The 27,200-nt window shown below is 42.4% G+C and overlaps 1 protein-coding gene across 5 annotated transcripts in view; it reads right to left on the minus strand.

The window, feature by feature from the left end:
* The window catches only part of FAM168A (family with sequence similarity 168 member A), a 188,537-nt gene that overhangs the window by 140,743 nt on the left and 20,594 nt on the right, over window positions 1-27,200 (minus strand). Inside the window, exon 1 of one of the 5 annotated variants that reach the window (XM_081061685.1) lies at window positions 7,900-8,126. The exons of 1 other annotated variant lie outside the window; for it this stretch is intronic. The gene's annotated coding sequence lies outside the window, so the exon portion shown is untranslated. Of the gene's footprint in view, window positions 1-7,813; window positions 7,833-7,899; window positions 8,127-27,200 lie in introns of those variants that run through there. 3 more of the 5 variants (XM_081061684.1, XM_081061682.1, XM_081061683.1) reach the window with 3 other exon arrangements.

Raw genomic sequence — 27,200 nt, forward strand, 5'->3', positions numbered from 1 at the left:
TAGCTGTGGAGGGTGCTGTTCAGCTCCAGGTCCAGTTGCCATTGCTAGTTGCAGGCGGCGCTGCCCACCATCCCTTGCGGGACTCGAGGAGTTGAACTGGCAACCTTGTGGTTGAGAGCCCACTGGCCCATGTGGGAATCGAACCGGCAGCCTTCGGAGTTAGGAGCACGGAGCTCCAACCGCCTGAGCCACCGGGCCGACCTGTTTTCTACTTCTGAACCTTGTGCTTGACATCATCATCAAAGCCTTTATCAATCCAATTAAATTCTAAATAAATAAAAACCTCTATCAGGAAAATTACATTATCACCTTAGTCCTCCTTAGAATACCATACTACCAGTTTGTCATTTACCCTCACTAAGCTCAGTTCAAAAGCTAATCTCTCACTACTTGGAGGCACCCTCTTATCCAGGAGCTAGAACTAACTATAAAAATGACTAGGACACAATCCCTGCCCCAAAGAAACGCACAGTGTAAGTGCAGGAGCAGACAGAAACTGCTTGTTTTCCTAAAACAGGGCCAATGCTATGACAGAGACACGCACTGGACGCTCCCTGTGAACAAAATTGGGGCACTTAGGACAACCCTCCGAGCTCTGGAAGGTTTCTGAGGGGAGGTGCACTCAGCCCAGAGGGAATGAATAAAGGGGGAAACGGCACGAGCAAAGGTGTGAAACGGCACGATATGTGTAGAGACCACAGGCTGCCAGGTATCACCAGGGATGGGAGCTGAGGCAGGAGCGACAGAGGACAGGCCTACGAGGCCTAGTGTGTCCTGCTCAGAAGCTTGGACTTTAGAGCCAACACAGAGATTTCAGCAGGGGAGTGACATGGACGATGTCACCTGTTTGACAGATGTGTGGGCTGCTGGGTGGGAGATACGTTTCCTGGATGGCAGGAGGCTGCTTCACTCATCCAGGTAAGATGTGGGTCTGAACTAAGGGGTCACAGAAGGAAAGGGGAGCTGAATTCCAGAAATATTTACAAGGATTTATTTTTGGCTCTGAGAGAGAGAGGAGAAGAAAAGACTAAGGGCACAGATTCGTGTCTTGAGCGACTGGACGGATGGTGGTGCCTGTCAAGTTAGGACAAAGCTGCAGGAAGAGACGATTTGAACGTTTTGTGTGGGAGGACGCCTAACATGGGGGAGGTCAGAATCAGTAGGTAGGGAGATGAGTTCCGCTTTGCACCTACTAAAGTTGAGGATAGACATGGATGTATGTGGGTGCCAGCAGCCAGCGAGATACACAAGTCAGAGCTGAGGAGAGAGCTCTGAGCTGGACATGCAGATGTGAGCGTCATCAGCATGCGGGCAGCAGTTAAAGCCAAGAGTGGGCAAGACTCCTGAAGGAAGGAATCTTACACAGCCCAGTGAGCTAAGGAAGCCAACCCTCAGGAATACCAACATTTACTGAGAAAGCAGAATCAGTAAAGGTCTCTTCTTAAATATCACTTAGTTTCAATAGCTTCGAAAGCACTTCCTGCTAAACAACAAACTGGGAAGAACAGAAACCATGAAATATGTTCCTTAGCACGCCTCATCGAATGGACAAAGTCAAGATGAAGGAATTTAGTAGCGAGAGGGCTTTCAGCTGGAAGGCACAGGATGTGGAAAGAACAGCAGCCTGACGGTAGAGCATGTTTAGGGATTTGCTTATTTGGTTTGTACAGTAGGTACATATGCTAGAGAGGCCTTAAAGAGAGGTACAAATAAGGCCTCCGAGAACACTGGGAGGGAACCATCAAGGACCACTGTGCTGTTGACGGCAGGAACCATTCCTAACCTCTCCTTCCAGGGCACGTCCGCACACCCGTCAGGGCATGAGCCCCCAGCACCTCTCTCCCCTGCTCCCCCAGGTAGATCGGGCCATGCCAACTTCCATCCTCTTCGTGCCCCTTGCCCAAGTCTCCGCTGTAGCATTTATCACACGATGCTGGTTACGTGTGACATGTCTGTCTCCCCACTTGGTTGACTGTAGCTCCTTGAAAGCAGGGAATTTTAAGATTCGTAGTCCACACTTCTAGGACTCCCTTCCTGCTATCTAACAGTCACTCAACAGATACTTTCTGAACAGATGCCTTAAACCTATCTGTCACACACAAGGCTCCTAGCTCCTTGGCCTTGGCCTGCACTGTGGTTGTGGATTTACTTTCTTTGTTTGGCTTTATTTATAGTATTAAAATAAATTTACAATCCAAAGGTAAAACGAATGAAGGGAGACGCAGCCCAGAAAAATACGGAACTACAGAAGAACATGTTGGAGGGGAAAAAATTAGCTCTAAACAATTCATAAATAATATAAAAATACTAATAATTGTAGCTACCATATTAAGCACAGACTATGTATGTGCCAGTCAACGTTCCAGGTTCTTTGTCCTTCTCTCATTTAATCCATACAACAACCCAACAAGGGAGTATGAGCTCCCTTCTACATAGGCACAAATATTTCATCTCACTTTACTACTTGGTCTATGTAATACGTTACAGGTAGAAAACCAACAGGGAAATGACTATATTTGTTTGTATACTGCATTCTCCACTTCAATAAAGCCTCAATTGTTTCATTCTGAGCTAGCCAGCACAATTCATGTGGACCAGGTCCCATAAATTCACTAGGAGAAAGTCCTCTAGCACCTTCTTTGTCCCACTAAATCCAACAGTCTTCAAGTTTCAAGGAAGGAACTGTGAACTGACCTTCATGTATTCTTTCTTCCACTGGCAGAATCAGAAAGCAATAAACCAAACACCACAAGCTTTTTGCCAGTGTGGGATGCCCCGATTTCAGGTTTATAAACTAGGAGCGGGGGGGGGGGGGGGGGGGGGGGGGGGGGGAACCAACTAACGTCCTTTATAGTTTAAGAAGCATTTTCACATTTATTATCTCATATGAGCCTAATTTTACAGATAAGTTAACTGAAGCGCCAACAGATAATTAATGAATTTGGATTTCAAATCTCTTAGATAAAAAACTCTTGGTGTTTAGGTTGCTAAGCTTCTGATACGAATAACTGATATGTATACTATGTATCCTATTCATGGTACTCTCTGTACAGCAGAAACAGACCCTCCTACACAATCAGGTGAGGGTCATGTACCAGACTGTATTTCTAGAAAAAGCATGATGCACAAAACTTCTGAGCAAAAGAGTTAAGTGACTTACTAAAATACGACATGAAGCTCTAAGCTGGTATAACAAAGAATTAGTCTCTAGTAAATAAAGCTGGAGACAGTGCTCTTTCACAGCTCATGAAGACTGCTAATACTCCCCCCAATTCCTATTTCTAAATATCGTAGAGCCACATCTGGATATTGCAAACTGGCTTCCTCTTGCTATCTAGAGTACCCATATGTGTATGTATATACATACATATACTGAAGAATAAATATGTATATTTATATAAATAAGAAGTGTTGCTGAGTAATGGGACTACAGACAATAATTTTGCTTCCTTTTACTTTTTTGTAACTTCCAATTTCTACCACAAGCATATGCTGTTTTAACACTGAAAGAAATAAACCTCTTTTACAGTTAAAAAATAAGAATAAAGCAAGTCAATTATGTATGTAAGAAAACATACAGTATAATCCTATCTATATAAAGTTGCAAAGGTAAAGAATGTATTGTTTAGGATATGTACTAGTTTGGTAAAGCTATAAAAAAAAAGCGAGGGAATGACACACAAAATTTAGTAAACTGGTTACGTCTGAGAGAGCAAGATTCAATCAGGCAGGGAATCACAAGAGGCTTTAAAGATACCAGAAATTACCTTTTTATTAAGCTGGTAGCAAAAACATAGATCTTCAATTTATCATTCTTTAATTTGAAGATTTATGTTATATGCACTTTTGTATCTATTACTTGTTTCACAATTTAAAAGAAGATAAAACAAGGTTGAAGAATCAGAATTTTGGGGCTGTAATCCAGACTCTTCCATTTACTAAGTGTAACTAACCTTAAGCAAGTCATATAACCTCTCAGAGTAGTTTTTTCTTATTTTATCAATAGGGAAGCTAATATATTTAGTAATTTACTGTTTAAAAGTTCCTAGACTACAGTACAAACATGTAAGTACACAGGTAACCTATGAGATGATAATACAAAGTAACACCTCCTTAATAATAATACTAAGAACTCAATGGCAGTAGGACACACAAGGCGATTCACAGTCTAGTCACTTCCTATCTAATGGCAACAATTAATTTTTTTTACTGTGTACTATGTAACACACTGTGTTCCATGCTTTCCACAGATTATTCTGTTTAATCCTCAAAACAACTTTATAAAATTAGTTCTCTTACACCCACTTAACAGATGAGACCATTGTGCCCAAGGTCACATAGCTAGTAAATGGTGGACAAACTTCAGAACCCAGACTCTTCACCAGCACATTAGTTTTGCCTCACCACTCTCACTCTATTTATTAAATAGTCTGCCTCTTCCACGACACTGAGAGCTCTTTGACAAGTGTTTTTTGTTCATTTTCATTTCTCCTGACACTTAGCAGTCAAAAAGTAAATAAATATTGAACAAATATTTCATATAGTCACGGTGTTTTCAGGACAAAGTTATTTCAGGACATGAACTGATTTGTTCCCCTTGACAACTTTGTGAAGTATAAAAGCTTTCTTTTTTTTTTTTTTAACTATTGAAACCACATTTAAGTGTAGAATTCAGTGGAAGTACATTCACAATGTCGTGTAACCATTACCACTAAGTATGAAAGGTTTTTAATGACTTTACTGAAATCATTCAGCTATCAAGTTCCAGAACACGGATTTGAATCCAGGACTCTTGACGCCTAAATTCACAGGCTATTCATCCTACCAAGGTGCCTGTCTACTAATAGGTCCATCTGCTCTCCCCTTCTCACCAGAGTTATGGAGAGAATCAAATGATGAAAAGATACTAAACCACTTTACATACATTTCTACAGCACAGGTAACCACAGCTATGAAGGGAAAAAAAAAAATCCACCAAGACGTTTCTCCCAGGCAATTACTTTTCATTTTGAGCTTTCCAAAACTAGGGCTTTAATATAAATATCCCACCTCTAGATAAAGCCTGCAGATCCACAAAGCAGTGTCAGGACCCCAGAGTAAAGTTATGAGGAGAAACGCTTGCATTAATTAGATTACACTCTCATCGAATTAGAGGTAACGGCTTAAACCTGATTTTCATTCTAATACAGAAAGCCTCTTCATTAAAAAAAAAAACCACTTCCAAGGATAAGTCCAACCTTCACCATTCTGCCCATTTTGGGGAGGAAAAAATTCTAAATATTAGGTATTTTTATTTGCGCAACTGTGAAAGCCAAGGAAAATGGTGTTTGTGAGCTAAACTCTAAAGCTTAAACAGAAAGAATTATTTTGATCCCGCTGGTGCCGATTTTATCCTCTTTACATTCCTCCCCATTTTTTTCTTCAGAGTTCTAATCAATAGCCACTTCGTTTTTAACGTATCATACTTAACGCAATTCAGTCCAGAAAACTGTTTCGTCCATGCACACCCCCTACCTCCCCATTCTGCCAGGAGAATAAGTATATCATTAAGCTTTAAATAAAATTTCTAATAGATGGAGATATTGTTTCTGTAGTTCATGTAATGTGTCCTCTAAATGTAATGTAATGCCATCCTCTAAAAAATAAAATAAAAATGATTCTATATGCTTTATCCACATCTGACAGAATTCTGACCACCTGAATTCAATCTATAGAAATATGGTCCAATTCTTTTGAATCTCATCAAGTAATGTCAGAAGAGAATTAAATGAAAAACTCCATCAATACCAAAACCATCTTACCAATGAATATTTATGACATTTCCATATTTCCTGTCTTCCCTCTGTTTACTTAAAGCGGTGGTGCCAAGATTCATCTCAGGATTATTAGCCGGCAATACAATGATGGGCCTAATTGCCTTGCAAACCAGGACACCAATAAATGGAGCCTTCAAGCAATCAATTTTTAGAGGAGAAAAAAAAAAAAAGGCCCAAGCTCTTTCTGCATACATGCATGCTGCCTGACTAGAAGATGAATTCAGCTTTATATTTTTCAGTCTCATTCATCAGTTCTCAAGCAAGGAACGCTCCCTTTGCTACCTCAAGCTCATCAGATCTATTGAATTCTAAATTCCAGGACTAATTTTTAAGTGCACCAAGGGGAAGGCAGAAAAGACACAGAGACAGCATATAGAAAGACATCTATCCCATTCCAGTTTCATCTTCTCCACCTTTACTTTGGGAGTGGGTTTTTCTCTCCAAACTGTTTTTATATCAATACAAGCATACCTCCTTTTATTGTGCTTTGCTTTGTTGCGCTATACGAACGTTGCAGTTTTTACAAATTGAAGGCAAGACCCTCCACCAGCAAGAAGAACACAACTCATGTGATGGTAACACTCACTTTATTGTGATGGTCTGGACCCAAACCTGCACTATCTCCAAGGTATGTCTGTAACAGAAGACACGCTCCCCTCCTTCATTCTATCTTAACTGATGTCTCTCCCAACTTTCCCCTTTGGGTTGATTTACTTCCAAATACAATACTAATACACAAGCAACAAAAAGATGAAACTAACAGCGTACCACGTCCTCTAGGAGTCTTCCATGTACCTTCGCTGTCCCCTACAAAGTCCCTGTGATTACTGTGTTCCCCCGACCACAGCCTCCAAAGCTGTCCACTTACGTCCAGCCCTTCACCTGCTTCTGCCTGTTGAAGGCCATCCAAATCCTTCCCCTGCCTCCTCCCAGCATTGCTCGTGTCCCCTCCACATCCTCTCTGCCCATCCACACCAACCCCATGTCCCCCACTCCGTAAAGAACCCCTCTGCCACCTCCCCATTAGCAACCATCTCGCCAGTCCTACCAGTTCTTCTCAGACATTCCTTCTCCAAAACTCCCTCTGCCACCTTGACCGGGGACATTTCCTTCAAGACACCATCCCCCCACATTGCTCACCACCTGCCACTCTTCTTTCAGTGAATCCAGCTCAGCAGTGACTTCTGCGCCCTCTGCCTTAACCCTGCAGCCAGAGAGCCACCAATGCCCCTTCCGGTGGTTCTAAGATCACCCTAAATCCCATCCTACTGTGCACCCCCCCCCTCCGCCTTCCGCCCAATTTCAATCCTTGTCCGCCCATTTTGGGCCTAATTTCTCATTTACCCCGCTCCTGCCAGTTCACCATTACACGCCCCTCATTGAAAGTCCCACTCCCACCAGCTCCCCAGGAACACCCCAATTCTACCTCCTCTGCTCTCCTAACCCACGCGGTTCCCCAAGTCTCCACAAATTCCACCACCCCCAGATGGCAAACGCCTACTTCAGGCTCAGGTCTCAGCCCACGCCAAGCCCCTCACCCCCGCGTCCACCACCCCCATCCGCCTGCCCTAGGTCCACCCCCAATTCCAACCTCCTGCATTACCCCCCCCCTCGCCAGGGTCCTACCCAACCTGCAATCCCACTCTATTGAAATGCTCTCCTTACCCCGCACCCCAGCTCGGATCCCAAACTGTCAACTGCTCCAGGCCAACCCCAAATCCACCACCCTCATTCAATCCCCTCCCCCATTAAAAGCCACCCCACTCCAGTCGCATCATCCAGCTCGCCCCCAAACCATCCCAAATTGCACCCCGGCCCCCGAACCCACGTCCTGTCCCGGGTCCGGTTATTCCCCAGTAAAAGTCCCCTTCTCCTGGGGCCCCCCAACCTGCCCGGGTCCCGCCCTCACCCCACCCCCAGCCCGCGCCCGGACGAGCCCCCCCTCCCAGCCTGCCATTCCATCGCGACCTCAACCCCTTCCCCCAACCCGCGCTCACGCAGCCTCCACTCTCCTTCTCCCCGGTGCCACCGGCCCGGGCTCAGGGCGAGCGGACCAGCGGGCGGTGGGGGGGGGTCTCCTCACCGGAGAGCCGCTGCAGGCGAAAACGGCGACGGCGGTGGCTGAGGTGGCGATGCCCTTGTCTTCTCTAGAGGGTACAGAGGCGACGCTCTCGCTCCCTCGCCGGTGTCCAGTAAGGTGGCGGATGGCGCGCAGGGACCGGGATCCTCCTCCTCCTCCTTTTGCGACTCGGCTCTGAATCCTCTGCAGTAGCCGCGAGAAGCCCGACGGGTGGGGGAGGGGACGCTCGGCTGCGGGCGAAGGAGGAGGAGGCGAAGGGAAGGGGCGGGGGACCTATAAGGACGGGGAGGGAGGAGCCGGCGCAGCGCCGCGACACGTCCCACAGCCTCAGCTTGCCGGGACCACAACTCCCGGCATGCCCCGCTCCGACCCGCGCGCGGCCTGCGGCTCCTGCCGCGCGCCCAGTGCGGCGGGGCGGTGCCCTCCCCGGTCATGGACAATGGAATGAAGTCAGCCATCCGCGGGCGGTTTTTGTAGATTCAAAGACCACATGTGAAAGAAGTTAGATCGCCCACGCGGCTCCATTATCCCCAGGTAGCGATGTTCTCAGCATCTCCAACCTCTTTACCCGGGCGCGCTCACATAATCCCCCCCCCCCGCGCTACCGACGCTCGCTGGACTACATTTCCCAGCATGCCCCCACAGTCTCCTGCCCTTCTTCCGGGCCCCTCTCAGGCCCGGTACTACAATTCCCAGGGAGTGTGGTCCCTGCGAAATGCTGGGAGATGCAGTTCTCAGTTCTGCCTCCATGTTAAGAAAAAGAAGTGAAGCAAAAGGAAAAGGGAAGGAATTTGCCAACCCACCGAAGAGAGGCCTAAATGAGCTACATCACCTGTGAGACTGTACTTTCTTCGCCATCCCAGTTGCGACAGTCTCATGCTAGAACTAAGGCAGCAGCTTCCTCCTGGTCGTCCTGCAAATCTGAGGACGATTTGGCAACTTGAATCCTACTGTAAAAAAGGCATAATTCCTGACCCAGCTCTATTACTTTTAAGAATTTACCTTAAAAAGATAATCCGACAATTTGGAAAAGATGAATACAAGGTTGTTATATGAGGTTCTTGACTATAGGAGGAAAACACGTAAATGTCCATCACCGGGCTAATTAAATTATATGTACAAACAATGCAGTACTGAGCAGCCATTTAAAATAATGATATAGATCTGTTTACTGACATGAAAAGCTATTCACATTTTATTCTCAAGGGGAAAATATTGATTACAGAATAGCATGTTTAGAATGGTCCAACTCAGGTGAAATTTGAGATAATATTCTATAATCATAGATTTCAGGAAAGAGCTTCCCCAAAATATTATCAGTGATTATCTTGGAGGAAAGGGTTTCAAGTAATTTTTGTTTTCACAGTGCTTGAATTATTTAAAGGGAGCACATAATTTTTAAGCTATCAGACTATTTCCAAAAACACAATTGCCAAATCCAACAACCTCTCCTTGCTGCCTAAAAGCTTTCTATGGCTTCCCGTTGCCCTCAGTGAAGCTCCAGAACTCTGCCTGTTGGCTTTTCTTGTGAGCTCAACAGTTCCACTCTTAAAATAGTAGGGGTCAATTAAAATTCATAAAAGACCATTAAGTTAGAAGGGAGTATTTTTGTGATTTTCATTGTCTCTTCTCAAAGTTTTCCTTCTTGTCTTTCCACACCCATTTCCTCCTGATCTCCCACTCATCTTGAAACTCAAGACAAAGTCCTGCCTTCCCGAGAACATATTACAGGCACACTTTTTTCCTTATATCTGAATTCCTATAGCAGTGGTTTTTAATCTGTGGGCCAGAGATCTCTGTCTGGAGGCGAAGAGAGGAGGGAAGGATCAAAGTTACGGTAAAGATATGCAAAGCTCTACTTAAAGCATTGTCTGTAGACTGAATAAATGTCTTACACTTAAAATTTCTTTTTCCTTTCTGTGTCCAGCTCTCCTAGAATACGAAATATGGTATCAGAGCTCTGATTTAGCATAAATCCTGCATTCAATTACAGTATTTTATATTTCATATGTCCTGATTACTCTGTTTTGTGCAAGAAACACCAGAACATTTGAGATCCACTAGCCCTCCCACTGGAGAACTGCAGGCCTATGGGAGAAAGCCCAGGTGGCCTAGAATAGAGTTTAACAATCCTGCAACAAATCCTTCAGTTTCACCCCACCTAAATCTGGTTACATTTCTATCCATGGGACTCACTTTCTCCAAATACATCCGGCACTTTTTCAAATTGGGTATCTAGTTTTTTTTCATCCTATTCTTCCAGGCTTAAAAAATCCCACCTCCACCCCCCAAAAAATATCCTATTCCTCTGCTCTCTTCTCTGAGAATAGTAAGAAAAATTCCTATGACATGTTGGCTATGTCCTTCCCCTCTGAGTTGCACTGGCCAACCCGTTTCTAAACCCTCTTCACTCCTCCTCCTCCTTTCCCCTGCTCTCCTACTGGCAGAAAGTGGGGGCTGGATGATCAAAATTAGAGGGGTCTGATCTGTTCTGCAAGTAAAGGATTATTTGAGTTAGAGGAATAGGTCTGAGGAAATTTATTGAACTAGGAATCTGGGAATCAGATCCTAAGTGAGACCTTGCCATGAACATGCTGGGTGACCTTTAGTAAATCCCTTAGCTTTTCTGAACCTCAATGTTTACATCTGCAAATAGAAGGAATGATTCCTGCCCTGTCACCTCATAAGGTTTTTAGGAGAATCCAATAAAACAACATGTATGAAAGTGTTTTGAAGATTGTAAAGTGCCACTTACAGTCCAAACCCTTGATCTAATTTGAGAATTCTCTCTCCAAATCCCTGCCATGCCCTGGCATGTAAACTCTTTACTCAAAATTATATCATTATTAATGAATGTATTGAACTATTTAAGGAATTAACTCCATTAAGCCAATTTAATTCCTTGATAATTTTCTATACAGCACCATTAAACAATTTCTAACTTTTCTAGATTTTTTTCTATACTGAATTTTCATCAAGATATAATGCTTTCCTCTATCAACTTTACAAGAAAGATTTGATTCATGAGTTACCTTTATCAATTTTTGCTGATTATTGCTTCAGCTGTTACAAAATTTCTAGTCATTATTTCCACCAAGTCCACCTTTTCCTGGGAGCAATTTGAGCCATTGTCAGTTTTATTTTGTGTTGATTATTTCTACTAAGTGGAATTTTCCCAGGGGTCAACTTTGCAAGGTTCAATGTTACCAACAAAGATGGAGTCATTCAGTTTGCTTTTCCATCCATAATAAAATTTTACCACATGTAGTTTTAGCCATTGTCAATTTTGTTTTATGTTGATTATTCCTACCATATCCAATTTTTTTCAGCAACTCAACTGAAACAAACTTAGGGGGAAAATGACAGTGTCAAAACTCTATCCTTTGCCTGTTATTATCTGATTAAGGAGGACTGTGAGATGGTTTTGTCCCAGCTATGTTATGTTAATGAGTTGGCTTTGAACTCTCTCAAAGCATCTCTTTAGGAACCTTGGCACACGTGCAGGCTGGAGTATTACTTTAAGAATTGCTGTAGAATTGCAGGAAATGGACATTAGAGACCAAGTTAGGAGAACCAATCTTTAATGAGCCAGGTGCTGTGCTGGTGTATAAGATCCATTATCTCATTTAATCGTCAGCCTCAATGTCCCTCACATGACCGTTTTATAGTAGAGGAAAGAGAGAGGAAGGCCAAGTTAGGATCAGAAACCAGACCATTTTAACTCTCCGTGCAATTTGAATGATTCTAAGTTCCAAAGTTATCTAATTCAATTTTTAAACGTTTGCAATAATCATGCTGAAAATTATAACTTTTGAGTTTAAGATATGAAACAAGAAAAAATACATGTATGTAAACAAAGTATCTCAAAGAGCTTTTTGTGTAGCAAATGAGAAAAGGAGCAAATATAAACCTGTTAATGCGCTTGACAGAGTGCTAGAAAACTAGTAATACACTACTAACTTTCAATCGTTGGGTGTCAAATACCCATCATAATATTTCATTCTAGTAGCCAATATTAAAGGAATAAGATTTAAGATTGCATCCCGCCCATCCTTTAAGACCTAAGTCAGGCATCTGGAAGCCTTCCCTGACCCTCGCTTAGGTTAGGAGCCCACTTAACTCCCACAGCCTGCTCACACTGTCATGTTCATTGTCTATTTACTGCCCTCAAGGACAAGGACCAAGGTAATGTGGTTCATCTCTGTGGCCAGAGCTCAGTTCAGCCCAGAGCTTCTCACAGGGTAAGGCCTCAGTAAGTGGTGGTTGAATTAATTCATTAACATGACAAGTAGATAAACTATATCGATAATCAATTAAAATGATAAGGAAAATACTTCAATAAAGCTGAAAAAATTGTAATGACAAGGGAAAAGCTCATATTAAGGTTAAGAGCAAAATTAATCACAAAATCTGCACAAACTGATTACAGTCACCTAAACTCCTATAGCAGCAGCAATATGAGGAAAGAGCCTTGATATCCTGGGTTCAAATCCCACCGCAGCCAGGACTGGGTGTCCTCAGTCAAGTCAATTCCTCTCCTGCTCCTGTTTCCTTATCCATAAAACGGCTGACCTTGAACTCCCAAGGCAGATAAAAGGGTTAATTAAGGTACCAGATATTTTTCGTTTTAAGGAACTGACGGAAGTGAGGGTTGTTACTAAAAAAGGTCAGAAGAGAATTGGGAGGGAAGTTTATGTTTAAGAGGATCCTTTACATAAATTATGCTGCTTAAGTTCATAAGCTTAAAAAAAAAAAAGCATACCAAATATGGTGGGTTGAATTGTGTATCCCAAAAAGATCATTTTATTGTACTTCCCTTTATTGTGCTTTGTGGATGATGTGTTGTTTACAAATGGAATGCAAGACCCTCCACCACCAAAAAGATTACAACTTGCTTTATTGTGGCGGTTTGAAACCAAACCCGCAGTACCTCTGGGGCGTGCCTGTACTCATACCGGTAAGTCCAAGTCCTAATGCTTATACCTGTGAATGTAACCCTTTTTGGAAGTCGGGTCATGGCAGTTAAGAATCTTAGGATGAGATCAATGGTGGATTTAGGTGGGTTCTGCCTCCAATGAATGGTCTTTAGAGGAGAGGGAAAAGATTTGAGACACAGAGACACCAAGGGGAAGGCCCTGTGAAGACAGAGGCAGAGATTAGTCATGCACTCCAAGCCAAGAAACATCAAGGATTTCTGGCAACCTCTAGAAGTTAGGAGAAAGGCATGCTCCTCAGAGCATCCAGAAGAAACCAACCCGGAGGCAGCAGGATGACTCAGTTGGTTAGAGCAGGAGCTCTTAACAACATTGCTGGTTCAATTCCCGCGTGTGATGGTGGGCTGCGCCGCTGGCAACCAGCTTGAAAAGGGCGACTGGACTTGGAGTTGAGCTGCGCCTTCCACAACTAAATAGAAGGACAACGACTGGACTTGAAGCTGATGGGTCCTGGAGAAACACACTGTTCCCAATATTCCCCAATAAAAGTTTTAAAAAAAGAAACCAACCCTGCCAACGCTTTGATTTCAGACTTCTGACCTTCATAACTGTGAGAGAAGAAATTTCTATTGTTGGAAGCCACACAAAAAATTGTGGCAATTTTTTACAACAGCCCTAGGAAACTAATACAGCAATTAAGCTGGAAACCCAAGTAATCAAGTCATTAGTAAATAGTTTAAGTCCCCCAAACAGATTCAGAGGAGGCTATTTTAGAACATGTTTATGGGTTCCATTCAATTTGTCATCTCTAACAGCAGCTATGGAAAATTGGTATCAACATCCATTGTCTTTGAATCTGTGCCTTTTCTCTTTTTAATACTTACTGCACTCTGAATCAAGTTACAGGGGCCACTCCAATGCAAAAAGTACCTTTGGTCATCTGGCCACTGTTCCCACTACACCCTGACCCGCTGCAGAATTCCCCCAAGGCAGATGCACTTAGCTTTCTCTTCTGTAGGGGACAATGGATTTGTTGTTTGTTTAAATAAAATACTATATTCCAATGAAAAAAATACGTACTGCACTCTTAGTTCTTGCCCTGTGTCCCCGGATGGCTCCTACTTTAAATCAGTGTGAAGAACTCTGGTGTCATACAAAGTGCATAGACATGAGGAAGCCAGATCTGAGTTCATATCCAAGCTCTGTCACTTAGAGGCTATGACACTGGGAAAATCAGCTCTCCTAACTGGACTGCTATGTACTCAACTGGGTACTTATTCATTATAGGGTTTGGAGCTTGAACAGGTGTGTGGCCTGCTCTCTGAAGATGAAGGAGGAATAGCATATGGTAGACAGAAGTACATTGGTATCCACTAAGCAAGGTCATTAAGGGGACTTCCCAAATATTTCTCTCTACACAAGATCCCAAATCCTTTGCAAGGGAAAAAGCCCAAATAATGACCAGGATGTAAACTGGATTTCATTTGATTTAAATTCAATAAAGTAATATGTCATTTCTTACTCCCTTAAGTTTGTGGAGTAAGATTCATACCCACTGCATCACCAATAGAAAAATAAAACTGACAGCAGCTAAATTGCACACAATGAAATTACTTATTGACTTAAAATTGATGGAAAAATACAATAAATCTCCTAGACAAAATGTAGATCTGTAAAATTTGTCCAGGAAAAATGGACTTGATAGAGGATAGAAATAATGACCATAAAAGATAACTTACAATGACAGAAGCTGTAATTATTAAACTGTGATATGGATTTTTAAAATTGACCGACAAATCATCATTATGAAATGTATACAAAAAATTATTTTTCAGATGAAGATAATTATAGCTCAATTTAAGTGAAAATGGATAAGTTGGAAATAGATTTAATAGGCTGTGTAGAAAAATCAAAGGTATTGAACTGACCCAGTGGCATTTGTTCTTTGAAATATTTTCTCAGTGAAAAGTAATCAATATGATATAATTCTATCTAAAAATCTGTATTGATAAACACAAGACAAAAACAACCTTAGGGTCAAAAGAGGAGGCCAAATATCCTGACTTCTCTACTGAAGCTCTTAGAGAGAAAACAGAAATGGAAGCTGAGGCCAGGTCTTTGCTGATCTACATTTTACTAAAAACATTTCTCTGATTCTTCCACCAATTTTTCATCAATAAAAAATTTCACTGGAGGTGGCCAGTTAACTCAGTTGGTTAGAGCACAGTGCTCTTAACAAGGTTGCTGGTTCGATCCCCACATGGGCCACAGTGAGCTGCGCCCTCCACAACTAGATTGAAAGAACTACTTGACTTGGAGCTGATGGGTCCTGGAAAAACACAAATAAATAAAAGTTTTTAAAAAAAATTCACTGTGTGCAATTTCACTGTTGTAAGTTTTATTCTTTCTGTTGATTATGGTCAGAGCCCATGTAGTGAAGGTTCCTGCCTTGGGGCCCAAGTACTTAACATTCTCTTTGTCCATTCATTGCTCCATCTGTCCACTCAGCAGTTATCCAGCAAACACTGTGCCAGGCCCTGGCAGAGGAATCAGGCCACACCCCTGCCCTCACATGACAGTTTTACTTTTTTCTAATCCAACACTCTCTCTTGCTATTTCATGGGGGAAAATCTCCAGTACAATGTGGAATAAAAGTGGTGATAGTGGGTACCCAATTCTCATTCCCATTTCAGGGAAAGAGTTGTATATTTCACCAGTAAGTATGATGTTTGATGTAGGTTTTTTGTGCATGCCCTCTTTCAGATAAAGGAAGCTCCTTTCTACTCTTAGTTTGAAAAGGATTTTATCATAAGTGGGTGGTGACCTTTATCAAATGATTTTTCTACATCTCTTGAGATGATCCTGTGATTTTTTTGAACTTTATTCTTTCTGTTGGTGTGGTAAATTATATTGATTAATTTTCAAATGTCAAATCAACCTTGTATCCCTGGAATAAACAAAACTTGGTTGTATAATATTATTTATACATCTTTGGATTTGGTTTACTGATATGTTTTTAGAACGTTTGCATCTTTGGCCTGTAATTTTTCTTCCTGACAATGTTCTTGTTAGATTTTCATGTCTAGGTATTGCAGGTCACATAAAATGAGTTGAAAACTTCCACGTTTTCTGTTCTCTGGAAACAACTGAACCTGGAGTTTTCTTTGTGGGAAGATTTGTTTTTTTAATAAAAATTCAATTTCTTTAATAGAAACAGGACTACTCAGTTTTCCTATCTCTTCTTGTGTCAACTTTAATGGGCTGTTTTTTTTGTTTTGTTTTTCCCTAGGAATTTGTCCATTTCATGTGAATTTTCAAGTTTGTTGGGATATACTTATTCATAATATCCTCTCATTATCTTTTTGATGAATGTAGGATCTGTAGTGATGGCACTCTTCGTTTCTAAAGTGATACTTGTGTCTCTTCTTTTTTACCTTCACCAGTCTTGCCAGATGTTTATTAATTTTAGTAGTCTTAGCAGAGAATTAACTTTTGATTCATTTGATCCTCTTTCATATCTTTGTTTTCTATTTTATTAACTTATCTTTATTATTTTCTTCCGTCTACTTTATTTGGATTTAATTTATGGACATTTTTCTTAACTATTTGAGGTAGATACTTAGAAAATTGATTTTCAGCCATTTTTTCTTTCTAATACATGCATTTAAAGCCATAAGTTTCACTCTCAGCATGGCTTTAGTTGCATTCTAGAAGTTTTGACATATTGTATTTTCATTGTCATTTGTTTCAAATATTTTCTAATTTCTATTGTGGTTTATTTTTTGACTCATGGATTATTTAGTAGTGTAGTGTTCAATTTCCAAACATTTTAGTTTTCTTTTCATTTTTTATTACTGGCATAATCCAGTTGTGGTTATTGAGCATACTCTATATGATGTCAGTTCTTTGAAATTTGGTTAGACTTACATTATATCCCAGAATGCCAATAAACTTTCCATGTGCATTGTCATACTGAGCTCCTGGAGGTTCTCTGAATGCAGACTTTGTTTTTCACTTTTGTCTAAACCATGTGTCACAAACTCAAACACCTACATTTGAAAGGGACAGAGACAATATAAAACAAAAAGAAGACTTTAGACTCCTAAACTTGTACAAACAGAAAATAGACTAAAAAAACTACTCAGCAGCAAACACAGGCTACCTTTCATGAAAAAAGAAGGATGACTCAGAGGGCAGAACCAAGACTGATAGAGAAGTATTCCCAAGTCAGGGTTGAATCATGGAACAGCTCGATTTCAGAATCAATGTGTGCCCTGCTTGATTTTAGAATTGCTATGGACCAGTGAGTTCTGGGCGCCTCCTGTTTCCTCCCTTTTTGAATAGGGAGGTTTAGAGCGGTTATCCTAGTCCTCTCCCACCATAATGTGTTGGATGAGTAGAAAGCAGATAACTTGTCTTTCCTTTGCAGATGTTCAGATAAAGTAGAACTATACTTGATGAGAATACTTAAGGAACTATTCCCAAAGAGGCTCATTTGCATTCGAACTTGACTAACATCATGAAATTCTGGATTTCAAGTTGATGCTACAATGGGATGAGACTTTTGAGCGCCTTGGGAGAGGGTGAGGGTATTTTGCATGTAAGAGAGCTAAATCATCGGGGTCAAGAAGGCAGATTATGTTAGCCAGCCTCCATAATGGCCCGTAATAATTCTTACCTCCTTGTATTCACACCCCTGACAGAGTGTGACTTCTGAGATCAGGTAATAAAAAGCTTTATGGCTTCTGCCTCACTCCCTCTTGGATGACTTGCTCTGGCAGAAGCCAGCTGCCCTATCAGGAGAACAGATTCCCATTATGAGGAACTGAGACCTCCTGCCAACAACCAAACTTCCTGTCACGTCTTCAGGTGACTGCAGCCCTGGCTGATGTCTTGATGGCATCCTCACGCAAACCTTGAGCCAGAGTCACCTAGTTAAGCCACTTCTAAATTCTTGACCACAGAAAACATGTGAGACAATGTCTATTATTTTAAGCCACTAAGTTTTGGGATAATTTCTTAATGCAGAGATAGATCATTTATACTCCCACTTGGACTGCTTACAGTCAAACTGTTAAAGAAGATCTGTCTATTTAGGTCACATAAGATCATTGTTGTAGCAGTTGAACTTGTGTCATCCCTAATACAAAGCTGTCTCTCTGTGTGAGACATTTCTTGAGCACCACCATACACCCCACCGCTTTACCTGGCTGTTTCCCACTCATCCTCCAGGACTTACCTCAGCGCTCTCCATCTCTGAGGACGCCTCCTGTTCCTAGGATGGAAAGCCCTTGCGTTTTCCCCTAGCAACACTGAACACTCTGGGCAGTGACCGACTACATCCACATCTGCCTTCTGTAGCAGGTGATGAGCTCCTTGAAGGTAGGATCCCAGGCACAGAGCCAGGCATGGGACAGGTAGGGAGAATCACCAAGTGTTTACTGAATGATTGCATGCGTTGGGAAACAGCTTCTCACCCTTGAGGGCCTTAGTGATTTTGGAGGGCCTCTGAGAAACGGAACTCCTGTACACATAGGATCGTCAGGGGAAGACTCAAAACACCCTGAGAGCACTCCTTTGTTAGGCTCACAACCAACTCAGAAGACAGACACCTCTCAAGGACTTTCAGGAAAGTTTCAGAGATTCGTAGTGGTAAGCAACAAAAACATGACAAAATATTCTGGCTGACTTAAGAGAGGGAATTTATTAAACGAATGTGGGAGTAAGCCCATGAAAAGATGCTCAACACCATTAGTCATGAGGGAAATGCAAATTAAAACCACAATGAGATACCACTTCAAACTCACTAAGATGGCTAATAATTAAAAAGACAGATAGGAACATGTCTTGGCCAGGATGTAGAGGATTTGGAAACCCCATACATTGTTGGTAGGAATGTAAAATGGTATAGTTGCTTTGGAAAACAGTCTGGTAGATCCTCATAAAGTTAAAAATAGAATTACTGTATGAGCCAGCAATTTCACTCCTAGGTATATACCCAAGAGAAATTAAAACATACACACACACACAAACGTGTACATAAATGTTCACAACAGCACTATTCGTATTAGCCAAAGAGTGGAAACAACTCAAATGCCCATCAACTGATGAATGAATAAACAGAATGTGCTATATCCATACCACGGAATGCTGTTGGGAATAAGAAGTAATGGAGTACTGACACCACCTGCTACAACAGAGATGCACCTCGAGAACATTATACTGTGTGAAAGAAACTCGTTAGAAAAGAATACACGTTGTATAATTACACTGATGTGAAATGTCCAGAGTAGGTAAATCCATAAATACAGATAGTAGATTAGTGGTTGCCTAGGGATGAGGGGGGGTTGTGGGTTGGACTGTGTTCCCCAAAAAGATATGTTAAAATCCTAACCCCTGGTGTCTATGAGTGTGACCTTATTTGGGAAAAGGGTCTTTGCAGGTATAATTGAGATATAAATTAAGATGAGGTCATACGAGAGAAGGGTGCATTCTTAATCTGACTGATGTCTTTATAAGAAGAAAAGAGACACTGACAGAGAAAAGAAGGCCATGTGAAAACACAAGACCCAGGGGAGGATGTCACGTGATGACGGACACAGCAACTGAGTGATGTGCCTACAGGCCGAGGAACACCGAGGATTGCCTGTAACAGAAGAAGCTAAGAGAAAAGCGTAGAACAGATTCTCCTGTAGAGCCTGCACAGAGAGCGAGGGCTGCCAGCATCCTGATTTTGTCTACAAAAGAGAGAATAAATTTCTGTTGCTTTAAGCCAGCCAGTTTGTGGTACTTTGTTATGGCAGCCCTAGCAAACTAATGCGAGGACTAACGGGAAATGGGGAGTGACTGCTAAAGTGTATGGGCTTTCTTTTGGCAGCGATGAAAATGTTCTACGGGGTGGCCGGTTAGCTCAGTTGGTTACAGCGTGAGGCTGGTAGCATCAAGGCTGCGGATTCGATCCCTGCATGGGCCACTGTGATTGGGCCCTCCTAAAAAAAAAAAAAAGTTTTACAATTGGTTGTGATGATGGTTGCACAACTGTGTGAATATATTCAAAACCATTGAATTGTTTGTTGAGACATATCTTAATAAACCTGTTATATTTCTTAAAAAATACTATTGCGGAGTTCACAGAATCAACAGGAGGCCTAGAGAGCCAGGTATAGGACCAGGGATATCACCGCAAGTCGTACAAAACTGGTCTGGGAGAAACCCCACAGTTGCTTTCTCAAGCAGTAGCTACTACTGATTTTTAAAAAATTATTATTAAATGAAGCAGGTCCTCTTTTTTAAAATATCAACTTCACGTATAATTTCCATTCAGTCACCACACCCATTCAAAGCGTATAGTTTGGTGAATTTTGACAAATGTATATATCCCATGTAACACCATCACAATCAAGATACAAAATATTTCCATCACTCAAAAAAGTTTCTTTGTGCCCCTTTACAGGAAATGCCCCCTCCATCTCCAGTCCCAGGCAACTGCTGATCTGCCTCCTGTCCACTCCCTAAGCTTGGTTCTCCAACCTTCCCATCAATTCTGTAAACCATCCAACACCCTTCTGATAAATTTCTTTTCTCTGAGTGATCCAAGTAGGATGAGAGACAGGTGGAGCAGACCTGGATCGAGTCTCCAGTCTGGAGCCAAACTCAGCCAACCCACAACCTGAAGCAGAGCTGCCCCCCCCCACCCCGACCAGCCCAGTCTAGATTAGTCCAAAGCAGTTAACCTGCAGACCAGGAGCATGAGATACATTTTCATCGAGTTTTCAGGCAATACGTGGCATTTTTATAGCAACAACCGACTAAGATAGTAAGCAATAGCAAATTCAGGAAGAGAAAGGAGGGCATGTGATCAGAGCCTCAAAGTATTAGTAATGCTTTATTTTTCAAGCTGAGGGGTGAGTTCACAAGTGTTCCTAACATCATTATTCATTAACCTATGCATATCCCTTATGCATACTTCGTTATTTCTACTTTACTTTTTACAGTTAAAAATAAAGAGTGAGGGAGAAGTTTGCAGCCATGTCCTACAACAAACTTTTATGTGCTTCAGGCTGGGTGGGCAGCTTTTAAAGGGCTGGTGCAACATGAGGGTGGCAGGGGCTGGATTTCCCAAAGTTTCTGCAACAAACATACATGACTTTGGTAATCAAAGAAAAGAACAAAAAATGGAATGGCACATACGAGTGGTCACTTCCCAACAGGCCTTGTCTCTTTCTCCCCAGTGGATAGGATGAATCATGACTTTTCCAAGCCAGTCATGGTAATAAGAGTCCTCATCCCCTGCAGTTGATTTAGGGGAACCAGTGTGCCCCAGTTCGGACAAGTGAGATGAAAGGGGAAGTCTCCTGGTGGAGGGTGCGAGCAAAATTTTAAGAAAAAATCTCCCTCCCTGATAAAAAGTGAAGAGAGACAAGAGGGGAAGATTTTATACATTGTTGTGTAATGGTGTCATACTGGATCTGCAGCAGCTATCTTGCAACGTTGAGGGAAGTTGCTGCCAAGGAGGGTGGCTGAGGGAGAGATGGCAAGGTCCTGGGGGACAGATTGAGCCATGGAGTCAATCTAGGCCCTGTTCTGTTGAATTCTTGTTAAGTGAAATTATAAAACTTCTATGGCTTAAGTCACTTTCAATTAGGAAGATTCAGTTACAGCCAAAACATACAAATTGTCACAGAACGTTTTTTTAAGTGTGAGGAGAGACCTCTTTGAATGGCCTTAGAGGCTCATTTCCTCTCCTTAGACAGCTAGCTCAGCACATCTGAATTAGCCCAATGGTATCAGCGGCTGGGTTCTAGGGGCTCCCCCTCTCTGACTAGGCCACTTCCTTGACAAGGGAGCTTCCCATGTGACCTGGTCACATAACTGTTCCCTCCCCATATCCATTTTATTTAAAAGTTCTTTTGTAAGTTGTATATCTAATCACTGTGTCGTACACCTGAAACTAACAATATTGTATGTCAACTGTAATTGAAAATTTTTTAAAAGAAAAAAAATTCCTTTTCTTTTTTTTTTGACATTCATGTCAGCAAAATATATTCCTTCTCCATGTCAGCATTACTGGAACAGGGCCCTTTCTGCTGGGACTCTAGCCACCATGCAGTGGGGTAATGAGAGTTCCAGAAACTGCCTGTGCCCTATGTCTCCACTTGTATGTTCCCCCAAATATGCCCTATTTTACATCTGCACTGCTGAGCGGGGCAAGTGGTATGTGTCCCATAACCTCTTTGTATGACAAAGTGTTAAGCAAAGAGGAAACCTTAAGGTAGCGACAGTAGAGTAGACAGAAACTAGAAGTGACCATTGTCCATATTTACTGATTGCAACTGGCTCTGTCCTCTCAACCAGACCTGCTCTTCAAGCTGCACGCAGGGTAAGGCCCCAGGTGTGACAGGTGGCAGGCAAGGCCTATAGCCCCAGCAGCCCCCTGGGGAAACTACTCCTGGAAACCTCCCTAGAGGGTCCACTGTACATGGTCCTTCATCTACCAGGTCTCATCTCAAGAAATTACCAGTTCCTTTCCCCTCCCCAAAGAGTGAGCTTTTAATAACATAAATCACATCATGTCATTTCTTTGTCAAAAACCCTCCACCGTTTTCCATCACACTCAGTATGTGTTCCCTCCTGTCTTCCTTTTTGTGCCTGCTCAGAGTGTGGGAGGGAGAGGCTCCAAAGAAGCAGGGCTTGGGGACCTCTGCCGTACAGGCATGCCCAGGGTCCTCTCAAATACTGTGTCCTGAAAATGCCAAGGCCACAACTTCAGGAGAGACTTCGGCTGCACCCCCCACCACACACACACACACACACACACACACACACACACACACACACACACACACGCCACCCCGCCGCACGACTCCCCCTCCCTCCTCGCACTCCCCTCGCGCCCCCCCCCACCCCTGCCCCCGTTCTAACTCATCTACGCCAGGCTTGGGGGGTAACCTTATAAGTGCTACCCAAGCTGAGGACTGTCAGGTCACCTCGGCTATAAGGATTACTCTAAATAGCCAGGGCACGACAGAGCCCCGTTTATCTCGTTCTTCACCTTGGCTAAAGCATCGGAAAGTCCTGTACTGACTGACCTGGGTGCCAGGCTTCGATGCAGCAACCAAATATGGCCACAAGGGGGCAGTCACGCATCTTCCCAACTGCAGGCGTTTGGTTTTAACCAGGACCGGCTCAAGATGCTTTTACCCTGATCACAAGCAGAAGGCCAGGTGGAGATCTGTGGGTGCTCTGGTGAAGGCAAATAACTTGATGTGCTTTGAAAGTGACGTTTTTAAAAAACTTGTTCAAATGTATTTAGTGAGGATGAAAAGAAACTACTTTTCTGTTAATAAATACAATGTATGTAAATAAAAAAAACATTAACTTCAAATACATATATAAATACATATGTATATAAATATATATGTATATAAATACATATGCATGTAAATACATATACATATACATCTCCTTGAGGGTAGCAACTAGGAGGGGGCATGAAGGAGGCAGTTGTTGTTTCTTGATCTGGGTGCTATTTACACAGGTATGTTCACTTTATGAAAAACTCGTCAATCTGTACTATTATGATTTGTGTACTTTTCTGTAGGTACGCTATGTTTCAAGAAAAGTTTATAAAAAATCAATGGTAATAATGAATCAATTAAAACTGTACTCTTTATGTTCAAGAGATATTTTATGCACTGAATGTGGCATAAAAGTTTTTGAGAATTAATAGGTAACACAATGGGTATTCACAAGGTTCAAAATTCAAATGATACAAAATGGTGAATTGAAATCTCTCTCCCATTCCTGTTCTTCAGTTGCTCAGTTCCCTCCTATATCTCTTATTGTACAATTAATCACCCAAAAACTTAGTGGCTTAAAGCAACAACTACTTCATTTGCTCAAAATTCTGTGGGTGGGTAATTTGGGACCCAGCAGGGCAGTGCTTCTGCTGGTCTTGCCTGGATGAATCATGCTGCTTCAGTCGTTTGGCAAATGGACAGTGGCTACGAGGTATAAGATGCCCTCATTCACATATGTGGCTGTTCCGGCAGGCTGCCTGCTGGGCCTCTCTCTCTTCTGTCACCTCTCATTATCCAGGCGGCGTCTTCACATGGTCTCAGGGCAGTAAAGGGAAAGGATGGAAGCTGCAAGGATTCTTAATGCCTAGACCGGGAACTCTGCTATCATTTCAGTTGCATTCTATTGGTCAAAGCAGGTTACCTGCCTAGACATCTGAGAGAGTGGGGAAAACAGACTCCACCTCTTGATAGGAGGATCGCCAAAGTCTTATTGCAAAAGGCCATGCACACAGGGATTGGCAGGAATTTGTGGCCATCTTTTGTAAACTACCACACCTTCTATGGAATTTCTTATATAGCCTTCAAGAAATATTTTGTAGGGGTGGCTTGTTAGCTCAGCTGGTTAGAGCACAGTGCTCTTAACAACAAGGTTGCCAATTTGATCCCCACATGGGCCACTGTGAGCTATGCCCTCCACAACTGGATTGAAACAACTACTTGACTTGGAGCTGATGGGTCCTGGAAAAACACCCTTAAATAAAAGTGTTTTTTTTTAAAAAAAGAAATATTTTGTACATATTTAAATAAATAAATATGTGCAAATATATATAATACATAAAAATTCATATATTTATGCAAATGCCTCCACTTCAAGCTAGAAACCTGAGAGCCTTTCCTAAATTTTCCCTTTCCCTCAGGATCTACATTCAGTGTATCCGGAAGTTAGTAAAATCTCCAAAATGCATGTAAAATCCATACACTTCTCACCATCTCTATTGTTACCTCTCCTTTCCAAGTCATTTCCGTCTCCATCTCCTGCATATCATGAACTCCTAACTAGTCTCCCTGCTCTACTCTTGTCCCTTGTGAAGCCATTCTTCACCCAGCAGGCAGTGAACTTTTAAAAATATAAATCACATCACATCATTTCTTTGTCAAAAACTCAGCATATGTTTGCTCCTGTCTTCCTCTTTGCAGTCTCATACCAATCTCCCCTTCTTTGTTTACTAAGACGCAGCTTCTGTGCTCTCAAATAAAACAGGTTCTTCCCTGCCCCAGGGCCTTTGCACCAGCCATTTCTTCGGCTTGGGTTGCTCTTCCTCTTGGAGTTTGGCTCCTTTCCTCTTTCATGTTATAATTTAGACATTATCTCGTCTAGAAGGACTTCTCTGACCATCACTCCCCCTGCCGCCTACACCATAATTTCTATTACAACACACTGTTTCCTTTGGTATTTACCATATTACCTTGTTTAGTAGTGTTCTTGTATTTTTTTAATTTTTTAATTTTTTTGCCAGAGATGAATTTTTCTTTTTTTTGGATGGTGCAGCTCAGCTCCAGTTCCAGTTGCCATTGTTAGTTGCAGGGGGCGCAGCCCACCATCCCTTGCGGGAGTCGAGGAATTGAACTGGCAACCTTGTGGTTGAGAGCCCACGGGCCCATGTGGGAATTGAACTGGCAGCCTTCAGAGTTAGGAGCATGGAGCTCTAACCGCCTGAGCCACCAGGCCGGCCCGTGTTCTTGCATTTTCCCTCTCTCTTCCTTCCAGAATGTAAGGACTTTGTCTTTTCATTAATGGATCTCCTAGACATAGCACAATGTCTGGTCCATAACAGGGGCTCAATGAATATGTGTGAACTGAACAAAGAAGATTAAAGAGGACCGGGGTGTGACATTAAACTCTGTGATATAATAGAGGGAAGCCCTTGACTGTGGGAGGATGGAGGAAGCTCAAGGTTCAGTCTGGGGGTTCAGGGAGGGCTTCCTGAGATGGTGGCCTCTGAGCTAGGTTGTGCTGTGCTCGTGGATCCTCCAAGTGTGGTCTCAGCCTACTGGGTGGCCTGTTAGGGTCTCCTCATGACCAGCACACAGATCTAAATATGGAGGATCTTGCAATTCCATAGACTCATTTTTACATACACGTATAACCAAAGGCTAATTATTAGTCACCTACAAAATACATTATTAAGTTAATAACAATCAATTATTCACAAACACAAGTTATACATTATTAGGCAATATTGATTACTCACAATCAGAACTTCACTAAGGAGTCCTGCCACCACACAGAACTGGCTTGATCCAGTTGGGGTACAAAAAGGGTGACATCGCTCTCTTTCTTAGCAGGGTTTTTGGCATATCTTTCTTGGTCCCCAAGCCAGAATTGTCCAAGAACCTTGGAGGCTTATTCAATTCAAAGAGGATGGTCCTACTTCCAAATTCCACTAAGTCCAATCACCCTTGACCACGGCTGGCATGATCTCATGTTGATTCAGGTCCCTACTCCGCCACACGAACCTTCCAGGAGGTCTACTTCCTGCTGGTGGGGCCCAGTGATTGTTTTGAGGGTTAAACAATCACAGGCTTTTGCAGGCTGGGTTTAGGGGTTATATTTGATAACACAATTCCTTTAAAAGTTAGTAGGTCTTTGATATATTTGGTTCTGGTCAGTTCCAATGTGAGTGGCCACATCCCAAGTTGATCTTCTCTAGATAGGTTTCAAGCGTAAAGACTCTGATCTCCTACTTACTGGTCACTTCCCCAGCTGGATGATGGCTCCCTTCAAGCTATCTGAAACAAAAGGCTTGGGTGGGAAAGTGCCATCCTTCTTTGGCAACAGATACAGCTTTTCTAAAGAGGGCACTAGTCTTAACTCCTCCTACGGCTGCCACTTTGCAGTTGCCACTTATCAGTGCTTCAGTGCAGATGCAATTGGCTTCTTAAACTCTGAAAAACTCAAAATTACAGGATCCTCAGTTAACCTAAATTATAGGTTATAACAGAGTTCCTCCCTTAACAAAGTTGTACAGAGTAGCTAGCTCCGGTTTGCGTTCCTCTATCTCTTTTTCTCTAGTAGGACTTTGTTAAAAGTAGCAAGAAGGAGCCAGAAAACACCAACATTCTAAATTTTACATTGCTACATTGCATTGCTATAACATTAGTTAGCCCACGATATGCCCTCCAAGGTCAGGTAGCTAGTGTCTGAAGATTGCTCCCAAGGAATCATATCTCCCAGTATTCACATCTGGTGTAAAATTGGTGTAAAATCTCCCCTTTAAACCTGAACCAGTCCTGTGGCTCACTTTAAAGCCCTAAGATCTGGCAGCTTTCATTTCTGTATACTTGGGCTCCAGCTGTCATGTAAAAAAAGCCCAAGCTAAGCCACATGGAGAGAGAAGCAGCCCTTTCAGCCATCCCATCACAGTGCCACACACACAAGTGAGGTCATCTTGGATATTCCATCCCCAGCCACCATCTAAAAGAAACCCATCAAAGACCCCTGTGAGACTGACAGAAGAACCACCCAGTTGATTACAGTCAACCAACAGAATTGTGAGAGCTAATAAAACGT

The sequence above is a fragment of the Rhinolophus hipposideros genome (assembly GCF_964194185.1).
Source record: "Rhinolophus hipposideros genome assembly, chromosome: 10".
In the NCBI taxonomy this organism is placed as follows: domain Eukaryota; kingdom Metazoa; phylum Chordata; class Mammalia; order Chiroptera; family Rhinolophidae; genus Rhinolophus; species Rhinolophus hipposideros.